Source organism: Lissotriton helveticus, chromosome 5_1 (genome assembly GCF_964261635.1).
Source record: "Lissotriton helveticus chromosome 5_1, aLisHel1.1, whole genome shotgun sequence".
NCBI lineage: Eukaryota > Metazoa > Chordata > Amphibia > Caudata > Salamandridae > Lissotriton > Lissotriton helveticus.
The window spans coordinates 1,577,056,113-1,577,069,686 of NC_136065.1; the positions used below are offsets into that span (position 1 = coordinate 1,577,056,113).

Here is a 13,574-nt window from a genome sequence, read left to right on the forward strand (position 1 = left end):
GACTTTAAGTGGTGCCATGTGACTTTCTTTTGAGGTGATCCCCTGCGGCTATCCTTAGGGGTGGTATTATGTAGCTGGCTTTTTGATTGATGCCCTTTCACTCCTTTCATGTGGCGACCTATGTCTGTCTTTGTTTGGTACCCTGTCTCATTCCTTTATTAGCATTTGCTGGCTTCAAAGTGTGCTCGAGGTGCACTATTGTCCCTGCAGATCATTCAAAATGTGTTGTGGTTTTACAGCATGAATCACTGATTTTTTTCCCCCAAAGATATGTTTATTGATTTTAAAACACAGAGAAAAAATGCGACAATCCCACACATCGTCACACGCAGGGGGTGCCATTGAAATCCGCCCACCGGCATCCCGTTAAATCGGCCAGAGCTCCTTCTAATCAGACCCTTAACATACAGAATAACGCTTCAATAGGTGCAGTCCCTGATATAGACGGGCGTTCCAAACGGCCTGTGAGGTAAGTGGGAGATCAATGAAAGTCAGGGCAGATGCCTCCATATCAGTTCGGCTGAGACCTACGTGCCCCAGGCAGAAACTAACAGCCGCCACCTTACGCTAGGTTAAACGGCGAGCTTCCACTTGCAAGTCCCCTGGTAGGCATTGTCATGGAAGAAGCGATATGAGGGATGCCCATGAACAACATCAAAACACACTTCCTTCCAAGCATCAAAGGTGCCCTCAGACAACGCTGGGTGAAAAGCGGGATTTAAGTGTAGGGGTGTAAAGGGGGAGGGGAATGTAGTCCACCTATCATCCTTGGAGACAGAGTCCCAAACCTTCAAAGTGGTGCAAGTGGGGGTACTGATGTAAGCATTTTTGGGGCTGTCACTCTTGGGCTTCCATACCAGGTCCCATATTGTCCTCCCAGCCACGCTCCGATCCATGTGCAGCCAGTGTTTTTCTGACTCTTGTTGCGACCATTCTACTAGCACTCGAAATTGCGCCGCTTTATAGTACAGGTGAATGTCAGATAGCCCCACGCCCCCTTCTTTCTTCGGTTTGCGCAGGACGGCGAAGGAGAAGCGTGCTCAACCCCCCCTGCCAGATAAAGCGTAACATGATGGATTTCATTCGCCGGCAAAATTCCCCGTCGAGGTCAATGGGCAGGGCCTGGAACAAGTATAATAGTCTGGGAAGAAGGGACATTTTAACAGCATGGATCCTCCCCAGCCATGATATGAACATTGGCTTCCAGCGGTTCAAGTCGGCCTGAATCTTGGCTAATAACGGGGGGAAGTTGGCAGAGTATAGTTTCCCCAGCGTGGGAGTTAAGTGGATCCCCAGATATAGAATAGAGGAACTGGCCCATGGAAGGGGTGTCAGCGTCGTGAGACGGAGGACTTCAGATCGGGGGAGTGTGAGGTTAAGTACGTAGGACTTATCATAGTTGACCTTGAACCCCGCCACCACTTCAAAGTGCTCCAGTTCCGCCTGCACTTGGGGGAGAGAGTGGGCCAGGTCAGAGAGGGATAGAAGACATCGTCCGCGAGAAGAGTGATCTTATGCGTCTTCCCAGTAAAGGGTAGGCCGTGGATGTCGGGGTTGGCCCTCACCGCTAGTGCCAAAGGTTCTATGCTTAGGGCAAAGAGTAGAGGCGAAAAGGGACACCCCTATCTAGTGCCCCGTGAGTGTTCAAAGAAGGAGGACGTATGCCCATTTACCGCTACTCTGGACCTGGTGGAGAGGTAATTTGCCCGAATCATTGTCAAAAATTTAGAGGAGAAGCCAAAGTCGGCTAATGTCTGGAATAAAAAAAAACAATCCACCCTGTCAAACGCCTTCTCGGCGTCAAGCCCCACCAGGACTGCCGGGATTTTGAACCTATTGGCCTTTTCAGTCAGGTGTATCACCCGTCTCGTGTTGTCGTGGGTCTGTCGTCCCTTGATGAACCCTGATTGGTCCGGATGTATGAGTGCCGGCATTAGGTCATTGAGTCGTTGAGCAATGATGGAGGAATAGAGTTTCGCATCTAGATTCAGGAGGGCAATCGGCCTATAAGAGGCGCACTTACTGGGGTCTTTCCCGGGTTTGGGTATGATAGATATCAGGGCTTCAGCCATCGTACCCGATGTCTCGCCTTCGTCCGCCATGCAATCGGACTAAGTACGGGCTGAGTTCAGAGGCAAAGGTTTTAAAGAAAATGGCCGTGTACCCATCCGCCCCGGGGCCTTATGGGGTTTCAAGGCCTTAATGGCCGCCATCACGTCTTCTCTAGTGAAGGGAGCAGAGAGCTTCTCATTCCACTCCGCTGACACCTGGGGTAACGGTAATGTTTGCAGATATTCTTTTTGCGCGGCGGCATCAAGGGAATCCCCAGAGTAGAGAGTTTTGTAGAAGGAACCGAAAAGCTCGGCTTTAGACTCGTCTTGGTGTGTCAGCACCCCCTGAGTGTCCTGAATCCCCCCAATGTATTCCCGTTCTCTCTTGTCCCGGAGCTGCCTGGCAAGATGCTTCCCCACCTTGTTGCCCTGGGAGTAGGACATACGCCGTAATTTTAGCAGAGTATATTCTGCCCTGTTATTGTAATGCGCCCGAAGCTTACCTCTAACTGCCGTGAGCTGTCGCAATGTGCGCCTGGAGGGGTTTGCCTTGTGTGCTTTCTCCAAAGTGGAGAGTTCCTCCTCTAATTGCTCCCTTTCCCGACCTGGCTGTCTATTAAGCGCAGCCTTCAGGGCCAGGCACTGCCCTCGAATACAAGCTGTAAGGGCGTCCCAGGTGGTAAAGACTGAAGTGTCCCCTGTGTCATTAAGTACAAAAACCTCCTTTATCGCTCCCCTCAAAGTGTTACAGGAGGTTTTGTCCCGGACCAAGGATGCCAGGAAGTACCACCTAGGGCTAGTCTTGCTCTTCACACCCCAATAAAGGCACACTGCGAGCAAGCTATGGTCGGACACGGACAATGGGAAAATCTTGGCCTCGCGAAGGTCGCCTCGGAGAGACTGACTCTGGAAGAAGTGACCAAGTCGGGAGTAAGAGCGACGAACGTGTGAGAAAAAAGTGTAGTCTCTAGATTGGTGGTACAGGGACCGCCACGCATCGAAAAGGCCCATATCAGGATCTGTGAATGAGTACTATCCAGTTCTTTCTGCCAAACCAAATTGAAGTCCCCCATGATAAGCAATGGCCCCTAAGCGAAATCTATGACCTTCCCTAAGAGGGTTTGGAGGAAGCCATTTTGGCGAGTGTTGGGTGCATGCAATACGGCAAAGGTGCATAGTCTACCCTGAAGGAGGCCCTTCACCATGACCCAGCGCCCCTCTTTATCACTTTGTACTCCCGTAGGTTGAAAGTGCAGGGCCGAGTGGAACATAAGGGCCACTCTCCTCTGCTTCGTGGAGGTGGAAGACCTATAAATAAGTGGGAACTGTTTGTGCTTAAGGCGTGAGTCCTCCGATTTAGTCAGGTGGGTCTCTTGAAGGCCCACGACATCCAGCTGGTGGTCAATGATATATTTCCAAATCTTTTGGTGCGTCTGGGGAGAATTTAGCCCCTTAACATTCCACGTCCCTGGAGTTAGCTGCATCATCTAGTGTATGAGGACCCCTCAACTAGCTCTGTACCATCAGTGATCGGACCCCTGCTACCACCACTAACCCTTACCTCCCCTTCCTAACCCCCCCAAACTCCTCCTCCCCCCGTCTCCCCCTTCCGAAACCCCCCCCCCAGTAAACTCCCAAACCCCTTCCCACCTCCCAACTACTCCCCCAGCCCCCCCCCCCAAAAACCTGTGGTCCATAGTCCATCACCCTCCGGGGTGATCGGGAATGTAGTCTCTCGGGTTGTTACCGTCCGTTAGTAGTGGAGGAGCGTGTGGCAATGGCGACCTCGCTGGTCCCCCGCCCGTCCCCCGTCGTGCCCGCTAAGAAACTATGCGTTGATGAAACCCCCCTCTTTCTGCGCTACATCAGTTCAGGGGTGCTGTGTCCTTAGATTCTTCTTGGACAGCCGCCGCTTGTTCTTGAGCCATCGTTGCTAGATCCGGTCTCAGGGCAGTTTGGGGTGGGCGCTGGCGACCGACTCTTTGCCATTCCTGTCGGGAGGCGTTTGGAGACTTGCCTTGGGATGGTCGCAACGAGGCCCCCTCTGTGTGCGTGTCATCTTCGGGGTCGATGCCCAGAAGAGCGCAAGTGTCCCGCAGGGAGCGTAGTTGGTGTAGAGCTCCCTTCCATTTGAAGATGAGGCGAAAGGGATGGCCCCATGAGTAGGGAGTCCCGTTATCTCGTAGGAATTTCGTTGCCACCTTAAAAGCCTTCCGTTTTTGCAGGGTGATAGCGGAGAGGTCCTGATATAATGCCACCGAGTGGCCTTGAAACTGCAGGGGCTGTTTCTGGTGGGCCTCTCGCAGGATTCTTTCTTTCAGAGTAAAGTCAGGGAGGAAGGCCAGGATATCAGGTGGGGGAGCCGGTGCTCGACGCCAGGCCCACCCTGTGCGCTCTGTCAATGCGGATCTCAAAGTCCTCTGATTCCCCCAGGATCTCGCAAAACAGCCTCTGTAGGAGGCCGGTTACGTTGGTCCCCTCCAATTTGGACGGCACTCCTCGAACCCGAATGTTGTTACGTCGAGAGCGGTTTTCGAGGTCTTCCGCGTGTGCCTGTAAGTCCACTTGCTGCTCACGAAGGCGAACCACTTCTTGCTGCAATTGTTCCACCTCTTCGCTCCTGGCTTGGTCCGCTTCCTCTACAGCTGCTACTCGTTCTCCTAGGCCGTCCACGTCCCGCCTTAATTCCTTTTGTTCCCCGGCCATGTCCTGCTTGAGTGTTTGAAAGTCGTCCCTTAGGGAATTGAAAAGTGATTCTAAGAAGACTTTAGTAATGGGAGCCCCTCCATCGTCCTGCTCGGGGTTGTCTCTTGTAGCTGCCGGGGGAGACGGGCTCTTTTCTCCCTTAGGTGAACCCCTGGCTAGCATTTCGGTAATAGTGCGGCTGCCCCTCCTGTTCGTGTGAGCCATGACGTGCCCGCTGTCTCTTGCTTTGGGACCCGCTCGGGCAGAAGACCTCTGGGCGGGAGATTCGCCACCCGTTATTCTAGCCACCCTAGTCGTGGGTCTGGCCTTCTCTGCTGCTGGCGGCGATGTGGTGGATGGCGGTCCCGGTGCGTGTCACCCTGTGGCTGCTAAGGGGTGAGGTGTGATGCCTTAAGTCCGCCTTGCGCTGACCCCTAGTCCGGCAACATAAATCGGGGCTTGTGTCCTGCGCGCCTCCGGGGCCCAAGGCAGTGCTGGTGGTGGCTCGTTGCTCGCGGTCCTTTATCCTCGCCAGCCCGGTCTCGCTCGTCTCCCACTGCTCGCCCTGGCTTGGGAGTGAGTGGACAGACAGTGTTGCAGGGCGCCCAGCCTGCGTGCCAGCTCTGCACCAGGGACCTCGCCACTGTATTGTGGGCTATTCCGGGCCCTACGCCGGGGTCTCGCTTGTGTGCTGCCTTAGCGCTGACACCCCCGCTGCGCGCCTGATCTGCTGCTCCCCACCTCAAATGCTGTGGTCTGCCGTGTCCCAGTTCGGTGCCAGTCTTCCGCCACTGCCTATGGGCTGAGCAGGCCCTGTGTCCGCCCCGCATCGGTCTTGTTTATGTGGGCCCCCGGGTCAAGGATCTGCGCTCCAGCTGCTTCCACCCGCGCGTCGTATTCCCTGTAGCAGGCGCTCGCCGCCCGAGATGCTGAGTGGGGTCCGGTCTGGAACCTCAGCGCCCGTGTTGGCGCGAGCTCGGCTGCTGGGCCTCTCTATGCCCGGGCCCATGCGTTGCTGGGAGAAGCCCATCCGGGGCCAACAGACTGAGGGGTTGTGTCCAGCGCGGACGCCCTCCGCCGGTGCCAGGGGGTGAATCGCGGCCTTGCTTCCAGGCGCGCTAATCGGCTCGGCGAGGCCCCTGATCACGGGGCTCCACGTCTGTATCCCTCGTTGCGGCGCTTGTTGGGCCCGGTGCTTCTCCTCCTCCGGGCCCGCTCTCACTGGCACCCTGCTGGTGCAGCCTCGTGGTATTCAGCAATGTCCTGCGGCTGGGAGCGCTGGCAGGTGCCCTCGCGGTGTCCGGTCTGCAGCGTAGGAGCTCCGGTGAGGCCAGACGCAGCTGCTCCGGGTAGGCCTCGGGACCGGGGCCTCGATTTTCGCGCTTGCCGCCCGGGCGGGCGCTGTCGCGGCCGGTGATCGGTCTCCGCTGCGGCCTCTGCACTCACCGCTGCCAATGTCAGGCCACCCGACGCCGGAGTTCAGTCCCTGTCGTCGGTTCTATTGCTGGGTTGCCCGTCTCTGGGGTTCTCCGACTTCTGCTGCCCGGGTCCGCGCTCTCTGGGTCAGGCCGCCCTGTTGTCCGGGCTGTTGTCGAGCCTCCACGGTGCGGCCAAGGCGTCTCAAGGGGCTGCGCCACCGTCGCCTCGTCACCGAGGGTTGAGCAGTTGCCTCCACAGCACAGGGTGGTGAGTGCTCGTGCGTTCAGGGGTTCGTATGCAAGGTATGGGCTACAATGGAGGATCAGGGCCGGGGAGCCAAGCGATCCTGCGTCTGCTCAGGTCGCCATCTTGGCCGCGCCCCCCGAATCACTGATTTTTGTTTATTCTGCCAACCTTAAATTGGCAAGTTGGTTTAGTGAAGTAAACTCCTGCTGAAAAACCTCTTGTGACTTACAGGTCACAGCCTCTATTTCTAGCTGAAATAAGTCATCCTTTTTAGGTCGAGCCTAGCGCAGTGCAGTGCGCATGCGCTGCTCTATGGGAGGCTTCTTGTGAGCACTCCAAACTTCCCCGAAACTTCTCAGTGTGGGTTTGGCAACTCCCACACATTTCATTGGCCTTTGCGTGTGGCTTTCAATAATGAAAGCAGGCAAATGGCCAAAGGCGGGTGTATGTCCCACCTTTTCTCTAAATGTTCACTCGCATGGTGTTTTGGAGTTGGGAGCGAGCAGCGACGCGCTTTGTAGCAGCTGCATTCCTCCCTTGTTGTGGATCATGTTACTAATGAAACACAGCGCGGTCGCTTTCACTTTGCGGCCACGCTTGTTTTCTGTTCCCATGATTTTTGTTCTTGTGCATATATTGCAAACGCACGTTTCCTGATGTTGGGAATCGCATTTTTCTGACCTCCATACACTTACTGGAAATATCTCAGATAATGAGCCCCTTCAAAAGCCTTATTTCTGGTGTGGAGGAAAAAAGCCATTCTGTAATATAAATATAATGTTTATATTACAAAAACCTTTTCACTGAATGATGCTACTAAAGCAATATTAAGGGTGGCCAAGTAACAGCGTTTTCTCGGAACTCTGTAGTTTCAATATTGCACGGGCTGGTTGGAGCGCTCCTCGGGCCCCGTATTTGACCACCCACTGCTGGGGCCCTTGCTGGTGACTGTCGGGAACTGACTCCGACCTCCTTTGGATGCTGCCTCATTTCACAACGTGCGATATACAGTAAGTGTGTGCTGGTTGCGGCCTTAACATGGCGGCTGCGGCAATTTCTTCACACTGGTGAATGAGAGGCCCAGACAGCAGCACCTGACATCACCTGTTCCGTGCCCTACACCCCTACTCATCACTTGCAGGTAGTGGACCGCACCAGCGGTGCCTTCACCTTCGGAGGGGCAGTTTGCAGTGTTGGTGGCTGTAGGGGGGGGACAACGATTGCCCGGCCGATTGGTGGTAGCCGAGGCCGGGGGAACCAACTGAGACCGGTGTTGGGAGCTGGTGTGCATGATACTGAACATGGCTAGTTTGACGCACAGCATATTTACCAGGGTTGTCACAAGCACCTCGGCGGAACTGGAACCAGCGCTGTTTCAGCTCAAACGGTAACCAGAGACCTAGTGACTTCATCTGGGGCGCTGCACGGGCTCCCATCAAGGTACGCCTCCACTTACCAGCACTGGCGCGAACACCTCTGCCATATTCAGAACCCATGCCTCACAACTTCCCAGGCTTGGCATCTTATGGGGAGGGCATTGATGCCACACCATCTTCCTCCCCATGGACACCCTAGGTGCCCCTCACCTGTGGATCTAACGCCATAAGAAACAAGCATTTGTAATTCAATAGGTATCGCTTTTACGCAAGTTTGAGCTATTGGCATTGTCAATGACGGCCTTTTATTTATGATTTGGTTTTTAAAACATAAATAAAACGAATATGTCATTTACAATGCCAATAGCTTAAACTTGCGTAAATGCGAGACCTATTGCATTGCAAGTGCTTGTTATGCTAATTAGGTCGATACATTGAATACCAATTGAGTAGCCTTAATTTCTGTAACAGTGATTGATATCTGTTGTTTGTAGCTCTTAGATGCAGCTTAAGCTGAGTTATTAACCATTTACCAGTGACAAGATCCAGATATTCTTGAAAAGCTCACACAAAATCTGAAGTCAATAAGGATTAATGGAATCTTCTAGATTACACACCTCTGTCCTATTTCATTGTTGATGGAGAAAAAAAGTCTGTGTGCATTTTGCATTGCAAACCAAATACATAGTTCTGGACTAGGATTGTTTTACAAAATTAAGACTAGTTGAACTGTACTAAATATAAAATATGATTTCTGCCCCTGTATTCATATTCTATTTATCAGGTGCTCCAAACAACTGAGCAACAGACTTAGCTGGTTACATTAACAGAGCTCACAAGGAGATACATTATAAAATAGTAAACTTCCTGATCTGAAAATCACAGTGTATATTTCATACCAATCACTTTAAAGACTATGTATTACTTTTTTGCGGGCTGTGATAGGTTCAGGGTCGGGTGTACAGAATTGAAAACCAAGGGTGTATGGCAGAGCAGAGTGCCATGTGAAAGCACCCTTTACCAGCTCACTGAACCAACCTTAAATCGGCATGCAGGTACTCTGGATGGAGCATTGACCGGCTCAGTATTTTTCAGGGCTCAGTTCAAACTAACACCCAAGGACATCAACTATAGAGAAGTCTTTAACACATCCTCAATTCGTGGAGGGGTAAGCTGTTTTCTTGGAATATTGCAGATTCTTAGCACAGTTGATTGATGTCTGTCTTCTCCTGCCCCTTTACTCACTGTCTCGGGACAATGTGACATTTACTGACTGATCAGTAGAAGAAGCCATAATTTGTTCTTTTAAAAGTGTTCGAGACATACCAGCATTTTCCTCTGCTGTCTGGGTGTTCTTGAGCGGTAGGGCGGAAGCTCAAAGGTAAAGGCAGTCATGTGGGCCTACCACTAGACCAAGTCAGCTGTCATTGGGGAGGGAGCACTTGGAAGTTCATTGGAGCCTCTCCTGCAACCACAGAAGATAACACTTAAAGTATATACAGTGTCCAGGACTGGTGAGCCAGGGGTTCATAGTTGGTAGATAGCCTGGAATGGAAAGCATGCTTGCATTGGGTTGTGCAGCCAGCACTGGAAAGACTGCCTGATGCAGGTCTTCTTTTGAGAAGTGCTGCACCTATAGCAGACTGGTGAGTTTTGATTACTGCATGCAAGAGTGCCCTGAAATCCGAGACGTGCAGAGATCCTGCATCCATTCGAGGCTTAGTGGAAAGGAGTGCTCTGGCACTAGTGCATTAATAAATACCAGTCTTGTTCCTCCTGAGGAGCAGAGAGTGAGGAGAAAAATTGCCACATGGAAAAAGATCTCATCTGTGGTTCTAGGAAACCTCCCATGTCTAGCACCTGGCAAAACGCAAGACATTAGGGATAATTTCATGATACTGTTTGGTATAATCTGATTTATGTCAATTAAAACCAAGATATACTTAAACTGCTTAGATAAGAAAGCCTTCTCATTTTCAGGATGAACAATCCTAAACTCAAATATTACACCATGTCCTATCCCGATAACAAAGCTATAATGCTTTCTTTCTTCATTTTAATACAAGGCAATTGAAGGAAGGAACATGCAGAAGAGCAGTTTCAGGATCATTCCCTTATGTTTCCCACTTGGTAGATTGACGCTTTATCTTAAACAATTTGATAATTTCACTGACAATGGATACATTACAAAGCGGATGACACTGCTGGCTCTGCTAAAAAAAAAACTAAAAAAAAACACAGCATCTTGCCAATGTAATTTATGAAAACTAACAATATCACAGTAGCATTTGTCGTTCAGCTTAGTATAGAGCTGGTACTTCCAAGCATAGGCAAGAAAAAAATCATGCTGTTTCGTATGTCCTCACTCATCACTTACACATGGTACTAATTGAGATGGAAAATTATACGTAGCAGTGACTTCAGATAATTGATGCAGTTGATGTTCGATAACACAAGGTAAAGGATGTGTGCAGAGTTTTAATCAGAGGGACATACATTAGCATAATTAGATGTCGTAGAAAAGGAAGTAAAGCTAGCACATTTATATTGAAAAAGAACTTCAGAGGACTGCATGGAATTTTAAGGTTCACCAGGCCTGGGAAACTATAGGCCATCCTGGCAGACAGTACTGCGAGCATTCCGATAGTCTTGAAACAATTGTATTTTGGAAAGGATAACAAGATGAGTCATCCGTTTGGCACACATTTGAAGGCTAAGGAGCAGATGAAATCTATACGGAACCGAAAGGGCTCTTAGTGAGAATAGGTAAAAGTTTTTCAGTTTCACAATACAGAGAGTTGGTGTCTTCATGGTGAATGTTAGTTGGACAATAAGCACAACTGTCATTTTCCTGTCTCTTAGTTGAATAGACCAAAATTGCTGTAGCAAGGGTTTCTGTAGCCATTGTACCATTTTCACCAAATAAAATTCCAGGCCGAGGTGGATTTGGTACTGTTTTTTTGTAATGCCACTGTAGATAAATTATCTCTGCAACTGGAAAAACGTAAGTCAGTTTTTTAGATACTCTTGTTAAGCTAGGTGGTTATTAAGGCCTTACTAACTCTGCCAAACTTTAGAAGACTCTACAATCCGTCTTCAACATCATGATCTATATTAAGATTTTGATAGTAGAGAACATCCTCCTGTAAACTGTACACCCTTTCTAGTTGTAACAAATCAAGGTCAAATAAACCTCTGAAAAAATGTACCCAATGATTAATTTGTGCAGCCGGCATAAAAAATGAATCCACTGTACTGTACTCTTGCAGTAATGAAACAGTTTGTATTGACATAGAATGGTTTTTCACTGAGATGATCTTGAATAAATTTTAATTTTGGCTTAAATGTTACCAACTGTATTATGACTAAATATAATTGGCCTGCCTGAAGACTAGAGTTGGAGATCTCTACTATACAAATGTTATCATAAGGTAACAAGTGATTTACAATCAATGGCTGAGGCAAAGAAAAAACACCACACATACCCACTATCCTTTGTTATTACAACAAAAACCAAAGTAATTCAAAACATTTTAACCTAGTGCGTAAGTATTTGAAGAACAGTCACCATGTACCTCTTAATCAAAAACAAATTAATCATATACATCAAATCAATCACTGAACTGTGTATCGGTTTGGTTAATCAAAGTCCACTTATTATTAAGTTTTGTTCATTCTGAATATTATTTCATCTGTATGAAGAAAACAAGGTAGTCCAAGCTGCAAAAACGTTCCATTCTTTATTTCTCAATCTTATTTATCAGTGTTTAAACTCCAATTAAAGCCGCCACGTTTCGTCCATTTAGGTCTTATTCAGGGCTACAAAAATGTATACAAAAAGATATTCAATATTAACATATTTAAAAAATATCTCTTCTAATATTGAGCGCGAGTTAATACCTATGATGATGATAGGCATATAATATGTGAGTTTCATTTCATGAGGAGATTAGGTTTTCGGTGGTTTTTGCATTTTGGACTACCTCGTTTTCATCACACATATAAATCAATATTCGGAATGAACAAAACTTCGTATTGAATGGACTTTGATAAACAAAATTTATACACAGGTCAATGATTTATTTGAGTGCTGGGTATGAATAAATTGGCTAATATTAGGTACCATCACTCCAGTTCTGACACTTTTTGTCAGTGTCCAAGGGAGGGATGAACAAGTTATATATCTTTTGGTAACGCTTTATCTGGTAGACACAGGATCAAGTCGTAGATTCTTTACTTTAGAATCCTCCCCCAGGCGCTAGACTGGATCTAGAAACGTTTTCCACAGCACCTCACGTGTTGGAAAGGGCGCAGCGTGACTCCGTATCGACGTCGTTGCGCGAAGTGACGTTGACAGATTCCATATAGTCCCCTCGCCGACACGCTGACGTCCGTTTCTTCCATTACTATTTTCACCGTTCGAAACATGGAGCCACATATAGAAACTGCCTATTGAAACAGTGTGCTAAAATGAAAGACATCATTGTGTCAAAAAAAGCACTGAATATAATTCATTATATGGATATAATAACAAAAACATGGAGATGAAAGAGGACTCAGTCTAAATAAATGAGTCCTTAGTTCTGTATGTGAAGTCTTACAACTAAAGTATAGAGATCAAAAAGACATCTAGCCACAGATTCCTTACTTTAGAATCCGATATCAAAGCATGCCATCCCGGAGGGTCTGTGAACTGAGACCTCTAAAAGCTGCTAGCTTTAACAAAACCGGTCTAGAACCAGAGAAAAACATGGTACCTCCATAATAATGTAGGTGAGCAATAACCTACTTTACAAGTTAAAAAAAAACACATGTGGAAGAACCACAGATGAGGAAAGTCACAAGACATTAAAGAAGCATGGGAATACAATTATCCATGTTGGCATGATAACTGTGTTAGAAGCCAACCAACAAGATGAACAGAAAACTTCTTGCGTCCTTAAGGGGATCCAAACCCATGAATTCTAACTGCATAAGCACTGCGGAAGGAACCACAATAAGAAAGGTCTTAAAGACACAGAAGGCATAGGAAGAACGTTGCCCATGATTGTAGGACAGCTTGCCAAAACACTCTACAAATAAAGCTATTATCGTACATATATAGACTCAAACAGCGCGTTCGATACTTATAAGACGGAACAGCAGGTGAAATCACGGAGGAAAACCTCTGTGTCACAAGAGTGCTACCCGAGCCAGACCTGAACTGACGCAGCAAGAGAAGTCTATCGCCTGTGGTAAAGGATAACGAAAGCTGTACTAAAAAATAGAATAAAAAAAATCAAACAACATCACACATAGAGTGTAGTCGTAAGGCGCATGTTCACTGCAAGGGTAACTTGGCACAGAGTAACAGAAGTTTAAATCACCCAACTAAAAGGTACCCAAGTTCTCCAGTATTATATATTTTATAGATTTACATGCTTGAATCTTCACAGTATGTGAACAACAGTAGTATTTATTAAACCATTTACATTGTTTTAAAACATCCAAACGTAAGCTGAGACCTGGTATACTCATCCCCTGCAGACCCACCATACTTGAGATTTATTACCACAAGTCATATGTTAGGGAGTCTCCCTGAGCTCTGCTCAGCCACAGTGTTTCCCTGTTACCCTTTTGACCTCCAACTTCCAGTTATCACTTCACCTCATACCAGCATCTGAGGTACAGTTGAAGATTGTGTTTGGCTGTGTTTCTCACAGCGTGTCAGTCTAAAAAAGGCCCTGCAAGACTTGTGGAAAAAGTAGACTCTTTCCTGAGGATCCTCTTCAGGAATGACTATATTGTCTCTATCCGG

The 13,574-nt window shown here is 48.2% G+C and overlaps 1 protein-coding gene across 3 annotated transcripts in view; it reads left to right on the top strand.

The window, feature by feature from the left end:
• Positions 1–13,574, top strand: part of USP49 (ubiquitin specific peptidase 49) — a 758,970-nt gene that overhangs the window by 189,346 nt on the left and 556,050 nt on the right. The gene's annotated exons all lie outside the window — the stretch shown is intronic.